We start from the raw sequence: 10,250 nt of genomic DNA on the forward strand, positions 1-10,250 counted from the left end.
GTTCAAATGAGCCGAAGGAACGGCCCAGCCGGCCGAGGAGGCTGCAGGAGCAGGCTGCTGTGTGTGGGAATCAAATCGGGGATTCTAAGGCTCTGAAGCCCCTACAAAGTTAGGTGCGTGACCATGTCCCCAGCCCAACGCCAAAAGGTGCCTGAGCAGGTGCCCGTGGACCCCTGTTGAGTGAAGGTCGTGACCTCGCTGTACACATTGAGAGGGGGGCACCGCGGGATCATCCCCCGAGGAAAGTCACGCTGTCACACGTCTGCCACCAGGAAGGCCCTCGCGCTCCCTGAGCTTCCCCACCGGAGAGACCGGACGCTGCTCACCCACACTCCGGAGGGTGGTGGGGGTCGGGGACTCACACTGCCCTCCCGTGCTCCTCTGCAGTGACCCTGGTGGCCTGGTGGCCGGGGGGACCCTGGCCGGGGACGAGGCTCACCTGGGATGCGGAGGACCCAGTTACTGAGGAGCCTGAGGGTGGCTTTGCGTCTGGAGCCCCGGGGTTGTCATCTGTGGGACGGGCACTGGGCAGTTCCCACCAGCCCAGCTCCACCCTGAAGGACACCTGCTTTTGTGTCCCCCAGAATGACCCCAAGGGTGGGTTCTGACTCCACCATCCCCACCTCAGGATGAGGGCCTGGGGGACGGGACAGTCACACTCCCGGGGGCCCCCCAGGGGCAAGATGACAAACTCTGACCCTGGATCAGTCTGACCCTCACAGCCGGCCGTGAGCCCTCCTGGGAGACAGAGGCCCAGAATCCCAGGCTGTGCTGGGCCGCTTTGGGCAGGTTGCTTGATGTCTCTGGGCCTCCCCAGCCTCACCTCCAAAATAGAGGAAGACGACTGTGCCTTGCGCGTTGGCTGTGAGAGTCCCCGTGTCTAGGGATGCCCGGTGTGCCCGGGAGAGAGCGGCTCCCTTCTGACTCCTCGTCTCCGTCCTCACGTCCATCCAGTGACCGCTTCAGGGGCCACTCACAAGCCTCCCGAGCCGCTGGGATGACAAGCGTGTGCCACCGTGCCCGACTCACCGCTGCCATTTAAGTCACCCCACGTGCTGCCCACCTGGCCTCAGAGCGAAGGAAGGGGGATGGTCCTCAGGGGACCCCACCGAGAGCCCATTCTACAGCTTTGGAACCTGAGGCCCAAGGTGCTCGGGCAGCTCCTCCCCGTCCATGTTGACTGGGCTCCCTTCTGGGTCAGCCTGGGGCGTCGGGGAGGCTGCCACAGAGGAGGGTCCTTACTTTCAAGGTGGCCCGGGAGGGTGCCAGGGTGACCGAGCTCCTGGGTGGCCATAGTCCAGCTGCTCCTTGTCCCCGGTGTGAACAGACACGGCCACATTTCCACGGTGTCCCTCCTGGTCTGCCTCAGTTCCCCACCAGCCGAGGGACCGCTGGGGACAGCCCCTGGCTCTGGACATACTCCAGACATGGGGAGGCTACCCCCGCGGGTTTAACGATGACCCTGCCGTCCCCACCGGCCCTGCGAGGGGTTCTGTCTGCATCCTGTCGATTAGTGATGTTGTGGGTCCAGGTTTGCACGCGGGGACCACGTCTGCAGGGAAAAGACCCTCTGCAAGCCACAGTGTCGCCCAGGACTCTGGAGTCCCCGTCTCTCCTCTGGCTGCACTTGGACATTAAATGCTGTATCAATGGCTCGCTCTTAATTATCCATGAGTGATGCACGAGGCTCAGGAATTAATGAAGGGAGGACCCGGGCGAGAATCTTCCCCTCCTCCGGGTGCCTCGGGGCTGCTGGGGGGAGATTTGCATATGATTTGCATGAGGTGCTGGGTCGGTGGTCCCCTGGGAAGGAGGGGGCGGGGAGGTGTGTGGCCTCAAGTGTGGGCGTCTGCTGCGGATCCAACCTCTTTCCAAAGAGAGAACTCAGCACCCCCCACCTCGTCCGTCCACCCCCACCTCGTCCGTCCACACACCGTCCGTCCTTCCGTCTCCCACCCCGGGATGTTGGAGCACAAGGCCTTGGCCAGAGGCTGGCACCCTGGGGTTGAGCTTCCCAGCCTCCACAACTGGGAGCCAAGTACAACCCCATTCTTCATAAGTTACCCAGTCTGAGGTCTTCTGTTACAGCAGCAGCAAATAGGCCCATACAGTCTGTCTGTGGAACAGACCTAGAGCAACCCCTGCTCCAGGGTGATCTCACACTCTGACACACACACCACTGTGTTCACACGCTAAACACATGTGGAGAAATGCCACTGAACACACGCATTCATTCTTTTCAAAAATATCCTCTCCTCCTCTCCAGTCTGGGGGTTCCTGGAAAAGCCAAAGATCAAAGTTACTCTGTGATCCAGCAACCCACCCCAAGGAATACCCAAGAGAGATGAAAATACAGAGGCACGTAAACACCTGGGCACAGATATTCCCAGCAGCATCACTCATCACAGCCCAAAGGTGGAAACCATCCAAATGGCTGTCGACTGGTGAGTGGTAAAAGGAAACCCGGTCCACCTGCACCATGGAATACTATTCTGTCATCAAAAGGAGGGAAGCACTGAGACTAGCACATGGAGGAACCTGGAAAACGCTAGAATGTTATCCTGAATGGAAACAACGACTGCAGATCTGAAAGAACACATCGTGTCTTAGCTTTGTTTAAAAGAAATGTCCACAGTGGGCGACTCTGTAGAGAAAGAGGTTAGATTAGGGGTGGCCAGGGACTGGGAGAAGTGGGAAGTCGCGGGTAGGGGTGAGAGCTAAGGGTACAGGGCTGGTTTGGTTTGGTTTTTAGTTGTAGTTGGACACAGTACCTTTATTTATTTATTTTTACGTGGTGCTGAGGATCGAACCCAGGGCCTCACGTGTGCGAGGTGAGTGCTCTGCCACTGAGCCCCAGCCCCAGCCCCAGGGTTTGTTTTTGAATCTGTAAAAAGGTTTCAGAGGTTTTTGTACCAGCTGCACAATTCTTTTTGTGTGTGTATGTTGGGGGGGGGGGCACCAGGGATTGAACCCAGGGACCCTCGACCCCTGAGCCCCATCCCAGCCATGTTCTGTGTTTTATTTAGAGACAGGGTCTCCCTGAGTTGCTCAGGGCCTCGCCATTGCTGAGGCTGGCCTTGAACTCGCCATCCTCCTGCCTCGGCCTCCCCAGCCCTGGGATGAGTCTTGTGCCACGGCACCCGGCTGCACAGTTCTTGCATATCTGAGAAACACTGCTCCGCACACGTCCCGTGACTGAGTCGTACACCATGTGAGTTGTGTCCCAATGGAGCAGTTACAAAAATAAACCAAACCTTCATGTTTACTCACATCTAGGACTGGGCACACGCTGGTCCCGCCAGGTGGAAGCCCCCACCGCCCAGCTCCCTGGGACCTCACCCACGGGCCGCACACCCCCCCCCCCAGGCTGTGTGGTCCTGGGCAGGTGACTTGGCGACTCTGCGCCCTGTGGACCCTGAGCGTGGGAGGCTGCTGGGATGTGGGTGGAGGAGCCCGCGGGGCTCGGGCCTGACCCAGGAGCTCTGGCCACGGGGCTCCTGGCCCGTGAAGACACTGAGGTCACTGGAAGGCCGAGCAAAGCAGGACACAGCCGGTGCGGCTCTGGCAGATGCCCAGGGACGGTGACACTGGAGCCATTCAGGGCAGGCACCAGGCCCCTGCCAGGTCTGGGAAGGGATCTGCTGTCCCCGTCTCTCGGGGGCCGCCTCCACCTGCCCACCACCAACACAGCCTCGGCCGCGGCAGGCTGATGGGCCACCCAGCGCCATCCCCAAGAGGGACACCCTCCTCCCAGAAAGGCAGGCCCGGAACACGCGCCAGGAGGCTGGACTCGGAGACCCGGCCCTCGGCAGGCCTCCAGCCTCACCCCCAGGGCAGCCTCTAGAACGAGCTTCTGGTCACGTCCCTCCCTCCGTCCCACCCACCGCTCCCCGGCCACTGAGCTTGGTTCCCGGCCCTGCTTGCTCCTGGCCACCAGGCCAGCTCCGGGCTCTGCCGCTGCCAACCCCGGCCTCCACAGCCTCTCCCAGCCTCAGGCCTCCGTTCAGAGGTCACCACCCTAAGAGGCTCTCGCACACAGTCCCCACCCCGAGTCCCCTCCACTCTCAGCCTCCACTCTGCCCTCATCTGTAGATGGCGCCCACCGGGGAACGTCCTGTGAGTGTGCAGACAGGACACCTGGGTCCCAGCCCCGGGATCGTGGGAGGGCCTGGCTGCAGCAGGGCTTCCCTGGTCAGGATCCTGGGTGCCCCCCAAAATCCAGGGCAGCCAGACACAGCCGGTGGGGTCCTGCCCCGCCCCCAGCCCTACTCCTGTTTCGCCATCATCCCCACGAGGCCGTGGGACTCCACGTGGACTCACGAGACACAGACCCAGCGGCTCCCCAGATGGTGGCCTGAGCTCGAGGCTGATCAGGAGAAGAAAACCCTGGAGGGGCCGGGACGGGGGGGGGGGGGGGGGGGGGGAGGGTGACGAGGCCTGTGAGCCCCGTGGCTGGGGAGGCTGGGGCAGGAGGATCGCAAGTTTAAAGCACAGAGTTGCCGGTCCCAGCCCTTGTGCAGCCAGAGACCCTGGTGGCCAAGGTCTCTCTGAACCTGTGACTGGCCAGGTGGGGACTGGAACCGCCAACCTCTGCCACGGTCTATCTGTGGCCTGCCCCCAAGGGCTCCCGTATGGGAAACTCGGTGCCAAACCTGGTGGTGTGAAGAAGTGGCGGTACTTTCCCAGGCGGAGGCCGAGGGGGAGGTAATTAGGACATTTGGAGCAGTCCCCTCAAAATACTTCTGTGCCACCCCAGTTCTCAAGACAGTGGGTGGTTACAAGAGCCTGGAACCCTCTGTGGCCTTGGGTTTCATTACGTCATGTGGGAGGAAGCTATTTTCCCCATCATGATCAACCCTGGGCGTCATGATTAGTATCAGTCAGCTACGGCTGCGTAACAAAACCCCACACACTCAGAGGCCTGAAACAGTAGGCGTTTATTATTGCACACGTGCCTACAGGTCAGTGAGGTGGTTCTGGTCCCCACCAGTGCCACCTACGCGTCCGTGGTCGAGGGCTCTCTTATCTAGCCAGGGCTGGCCTCTGCTCCAGCTGGTCCCCACCGTCCAGCAGGCTAGCCCGGGCTTGTTCCCACGGAGGCAGCCAAGACACAAGCCCTGCTGGCCCCCGCTGCTCCAGAATCGCATCTGCCACCTTCTCTCGGCCACAAGTCCCACGACCCAAAGTGGACTCTCTCTGGCGGGAGCACAGCAAAGCCACATGGCCGGGGCGATCTGAGGAGAACTTGTGGATGGATGTTCACCAGCGCCCTGGGCTGACGTCCCCCTGTCTGCGTGGGTGACCCCTGAGCTTGTCCCTCTTGTTTCTTTGGCCAGTCCACAGAGTGCCCGCCCACAAGCACCGATCTCCACACTGGCCCTGGCCGCGGTCCCCTTGGACGTCCTGCCCGTGCCCTGGGGGCTGCCATCGCCCCTCCCCATAACGGATGGCCCTCTCCCCGGGCCGCCCCGCGATGACACCATCTGTCACTGCCAGCCTCGGTGGCCGGGCGCCCCAGGCCTGGCCGAGGAGGGAGGAAGCTGCCCACAGCTCAGTGGAGCCTTTAATGATGACGTCAAGTGGCAAAGCCATTTATTAGCCCCCTTAGCGGCCAAAACAAATAAGGCCTGAGCAGGCGGCAAGGGCTCCACTGGCTCCCCTCCTGGGCCCCTTGCTCCTCAGACCCGGGGCCCTCATCCTGGGTGGCACCTCTTCCTGCTCCTGCCTCAGCCACCACTGGGCACCAGCCCCAGCTCCCACCCAGTCCCTGTCATGGGCCACCTGAGGCCGCCTTCCTCCACAAACGACCTTCCCTGAGAGACCTAATCCACCCCTAGAGCCTCAGACACATTTGCCAAGTCAGTGAGTGGGCTCACGTCTCTGTCCCTCACATGCTGTGTGACTTTGGGTAAGTCACTTCCCCTCTCTGGGCTTCCATTTCCTCTTACATCAAAGAAGGTGAGCTTGGACTCGCTCAGTGAGGCTGGGGGGGCCCACAGGGACCAGCTGCAGCTGCTCTGAGGAGTCAGTTGGAGGGAGCCGCCTTGAGCGAGGTTATATCTGGGCCATGACTAAGCAGGCCCAGTCCTGCCCCATCTGTCTGTCCACATCCGTCACTGTGAGGAGGGGGCAGGGCCCACGACAGCTCCTCCCGCAGCGCAGAGCCGACTCCTGCTCACTCACCCCCGGGCCCCAGGCTGCAGCCCCCAGACCTCACACCCTTCCTTCCTGGGCAGGAACAGCCCCACCCTCAGCCATGACCTTGGGAAGACCCCGTGAGCAGCCAGCAGGCAGAACGCCATTGTCCCCCTAATCCTCCTGACCAGCCGCCGGGCTCTGAGCTGACTCTGCATATGTCTCCTTGAAGATTCCAACAGCCCACGGAGGCTGGTGTCACATTAGATCCGTTTCAGGGGAACATGGAGACACAGAGAGGGTCAGGACCTGCCTAAGGTCACACAGCCTCTTGGGTAACCGTCTGAGCTCGAATCTTGGAGTTTCCCTGCCCACCTGTGCCAGGCACCTGGGGGACGGGGCAGCAGGGACAGACGCCAACCTAGAACCCAGCCCTCCTGCTGCCTTCCAATGACCATTCCTCTCTCTTTGAAAAGTCCAAGGGCCCTGGGAGCCCAGCCACTCTGACCCGAAGAGTCCCAGGTACCTGCCCTGCCCTGCCCTGGGTGAAGCAGACACCTGACCACACCCTCTCTGTTGGGTGCAGAGCAGGCTGAACTGTGCTGTCTGCAGGATGGCCCACGCACTCAAACCCCCCCATCTGGTCCTTTATCACCTGTTTGTGTCAAGTCCGCTCAAGGCTGAGCACTCAACCCCCCCTGGGGCCAACAAGGCAGCTTGCAGACCCAGAGGCCCCATTAGATTTGGGCTATAAAAACTCCCTCCTGCCAGGCCCCCCTCTCTCTCTTGCTCCCTCTCTCTTGCTCTCTCTCTCTTGCTCCCTCTCTCTTGCTCCCTCTCTCTTGCTCTCTCTCTCTTGCTCCCTCTCTCTTGCTCTCTCTCTCTTGCTCCCTCTCTCTTGCTCCCTCTCTCTTGCTCCCTCTCTCTTGCTCCCTCTCTCTTGCTCTCTCTCTCTTGCTCTCTCTCTCTCGCTCTCTCTCTCTCTTGCTCTTCTCTCTCCCTGTTCATCTCTTCTCTCTTGCTCTCTCTCTCTCTCTCTTGCTCCCTCTCTCTTGCTCTCTCTCTCTTGCTCTCTCTCTCTTGCTCTCTCTCTCTCTCTCGCTCTCTCTCTCTCTTGCTCTTCTCTCTCCCTGTTCATCTCTTCTCTCTCGCTCTCTCTCTCTCTCTTGCTCTTCTCTCTCCCTGTTCATCTCTTCTCTCTCGCTCTCTCTCTCTCTCTCTCTTGCTCCCTCTCTCTTGCTCTCTCTCTCTTGCTCTCTCTCTCTTGCTCTCTCTCTCTCTTGCTCTTCTCTCTCCCTGTTCATCTCTTCTCTCTCGCTCTCTCTCTCTCTGTTGCTCTTGCTCTCTCCCTGTTCATCTCTTCTCTCTCTCTCTCTCTCTCTCCTTCTTTCCTTTCTCTTTGCTGCAGTAAAGGTCTTTTGGTTGCTCCGACTGTTGTGGTCACTTTCCTTTTACTCTCTGCCACGGCAGGCTGTGTGACCACAGGCCAGTGACTTCACCTCTCTGGGCTACTTTTTCTCACTCATCCATACCCCTCGCAGACACAGTCTACCCCTGGCTCAGCTGGAGACCTCAAAGCCACCCAGAGGAGGCCCCTGGACTCCCATTACCCGGAGGAATAAACTGAGGCTCAGGGAATCGTCCACCGGCGGGTGGGGAGCAGGCAGAGGGCGGGGTGTGGGCAGCAGCGGGAAGGTGCCCTCTCCTGGCCGCCCCTCCCCCCTGGGGCTCTAACAAAGCTGCCTTTATCCACTGAGCCACATTCTTCTGTGACACGTGAGGACAAAGGCGGGGGCCACCGGCAGTGACGGGAAAGCCCTCCGCCCCGACCAGTCTGCAGCCTTCCCACGCCCAGCCCCCACCCGCCTCGGGGCCTCCAAGGGAGGGTCCCCCTGGCCACTCCTGTCACCCAGAGGCTGGCTCACTGGCAGCCAGGACTCAGTGGCACCAGGGGACAGGGGTCTCAGGGTCCTTCTGGTCCTGGTTCTGTTGGTTGGAACCCAGGAGGGTCCCTCCCTGAGCCACAGCCCTGGCCCCGTCAGATTTCTTTCCTTTTTTTTTTTTTTTTTTAAATCAGGGTCTCTCTTAAGTTGCCCAGGCTGTCCCCGACTCACTGTCCCCAACTCACTGTCCCCAACACGCCATCCTCCCCCCTCAGCCTCCCAAGCCACTGAGATTTCAGGGGTGGCCCTCACCCAGGGCCTGGCGGTGGCTCCCTCTGCCCTGCCCTCTGCCCCCAGGTTGATGGAAGGACCCCCTGGGCTCGGGACAGACCCCAGAGCTAGGACAGGGCCCCCGTGCTACCCGTCCTGTAGGCTCAGAGCCCCGCAGGGACAGAGCCAAGGCCACCCGGGTCCCAAGGACTGGCAGCTGCCTGGTGCAGGAGGCTGGAGCTTGGGAGGCGGGTGGGGCCGCTGGGAGGGCTGAGAAGGAGGAAGGGACAGAGCCAAGGGACACTGCAGCCCTCAGGTGGGCAGTGGTAGGAAGGTCCCTGAAGCCAGACTGGGCCCCCTGGTCCCCCACCCTGTGTCTGCCCCACCCCCAGCTCTCCAGGGAGACCCCTCCCCGCATCCGCAAAGTTTGGCACCTGGGCGTTCAGGACCCTCTCACTGCCACTCACAGCAGGTGGGATGGAAAACACACGGGAAGGACAGATGGCGTCCAGCTCCCCCAGGAGCCACCACCTCCACAGAGCTTGAGGAAGGAGTATTGAGATGGTCAGCACAGAGCAGAGAGGGGCAGCTACATACCTAAGGTCACACAGCAGCATCCAGCAAAGTGAGAGCGGCCTTGGGCTCCTGCATTCCTGGCCCAGGGCTCCGCTCTCTCCAGCACAGGCCCAGAGGCAGAGGAAGGCAGGGACAGTGGCCATGAGAGATGGGAGGGAGGGAATAAGGGAGGGCCTGGGCACCTACCGTGGGCCAGGCTTCCATCTCTCAAGCAGGACTTGGGACCCTCCCGGCCTGGCCTCAGGAAGCCCATGTCATAGCCATGAAGCCGCAGCAGGGAGGGGACACAGGACAGGCTCAGCTGGGGTGTGGAATCCAGAGCCTGTTCTTCTTGCTTGTTGGTTTTGTTTTGATTTTTGTTTATGTGCCAGGGATGGAACCCAGGGGCACTGGACCCCTGAGCCCCGTCCCCAGCCTTACTTTTTATCTAGAGACAGGGTCTCACTCAGTTGCTTAGGGCCTTGCTAAGTTGCTGAGGCTGGCCTCGAACTTGATCCTCCCGCCCCAGCCACTGGGATGGCAGGTGGGTGCCACTGCCCCCGGCTGGACCCGGCTGGTGAGCACCACGTAGGCAGCAGACGAAGACCCTGGACCTGCTGTGCCTGGCTGCTGTAGTTGCTCAATTAATTAATATGAAAGGAGGAGAGAGAGAGGGAGGGAGGGCCAGCCCCTGAGCGGCTGTGTCCTGGGGGTGAAGGACCTTCCCTGAGTGGTCCCAGGGACCCCGAGTGACCAGCCCCAGCCACCGCCCGGCCCCGGGTCCCCACCACGGCACCCGGCTGCAGAACGGTCGGGGCCTGGCTCAGCGTGGAGGGGCCCCGGAGGCCAGCAAGTCCTTTCAGGCGGACACAAAGGCTGTGTCTAAAAGCAGACAAATGACTTCCCGGGCAGAGGCCGGACAGGGCCCCGGCGGGTGTCTGGGCAGCCCCGGGCCATTCAGTCAGGGCCCCGGCTGCGGGGGACAGAGGCATCAGTCACAGCCTGTGTGTTTGCGGAAGGACGTGTGTGGCTGTGACCCCCAGGGAAGGCCCCCCAGGGACACGTGGCCGCCACCTGGGCTCCCACGCCCCTGAGCCCTGGGAGGCCTCCTGCTGAACACAGATTCCTGGGGCCCCGGAGCCCAGGACCACGTGACCCCCATCCACTGCTGCTGTCCGGCCCAGGGTGCCACGAGGGTCTCCCTGACTCTTTGGAGACACATCTGCTGTCCACCTGGCCCAGCCCAGGTCCCCAGGGTAGAGCAGGGCAGGGATGGGGGGATGCATGGAAAGGGGGGACCCTCCCATGGGGGAGCTGGGGCTTTGCAGCCAGACCTGGCCCAGGAAGCAGCCCTAGGCCGCCAACTCCGTCTGCCAGGCTCTCCTACGCGGATCCCCGGGGCCAGCC

Source organism: Spermophilus citellus, assembly GCF_964194105.1.
Source record: "Spermophilus citellus genome assembly, chromosome: 3".
NCBI lineage: Eukaryota > Metazoa > Chordata > Mammalia > Rodentia > Sciuridae > Spermophilus > Spermophilus citellus.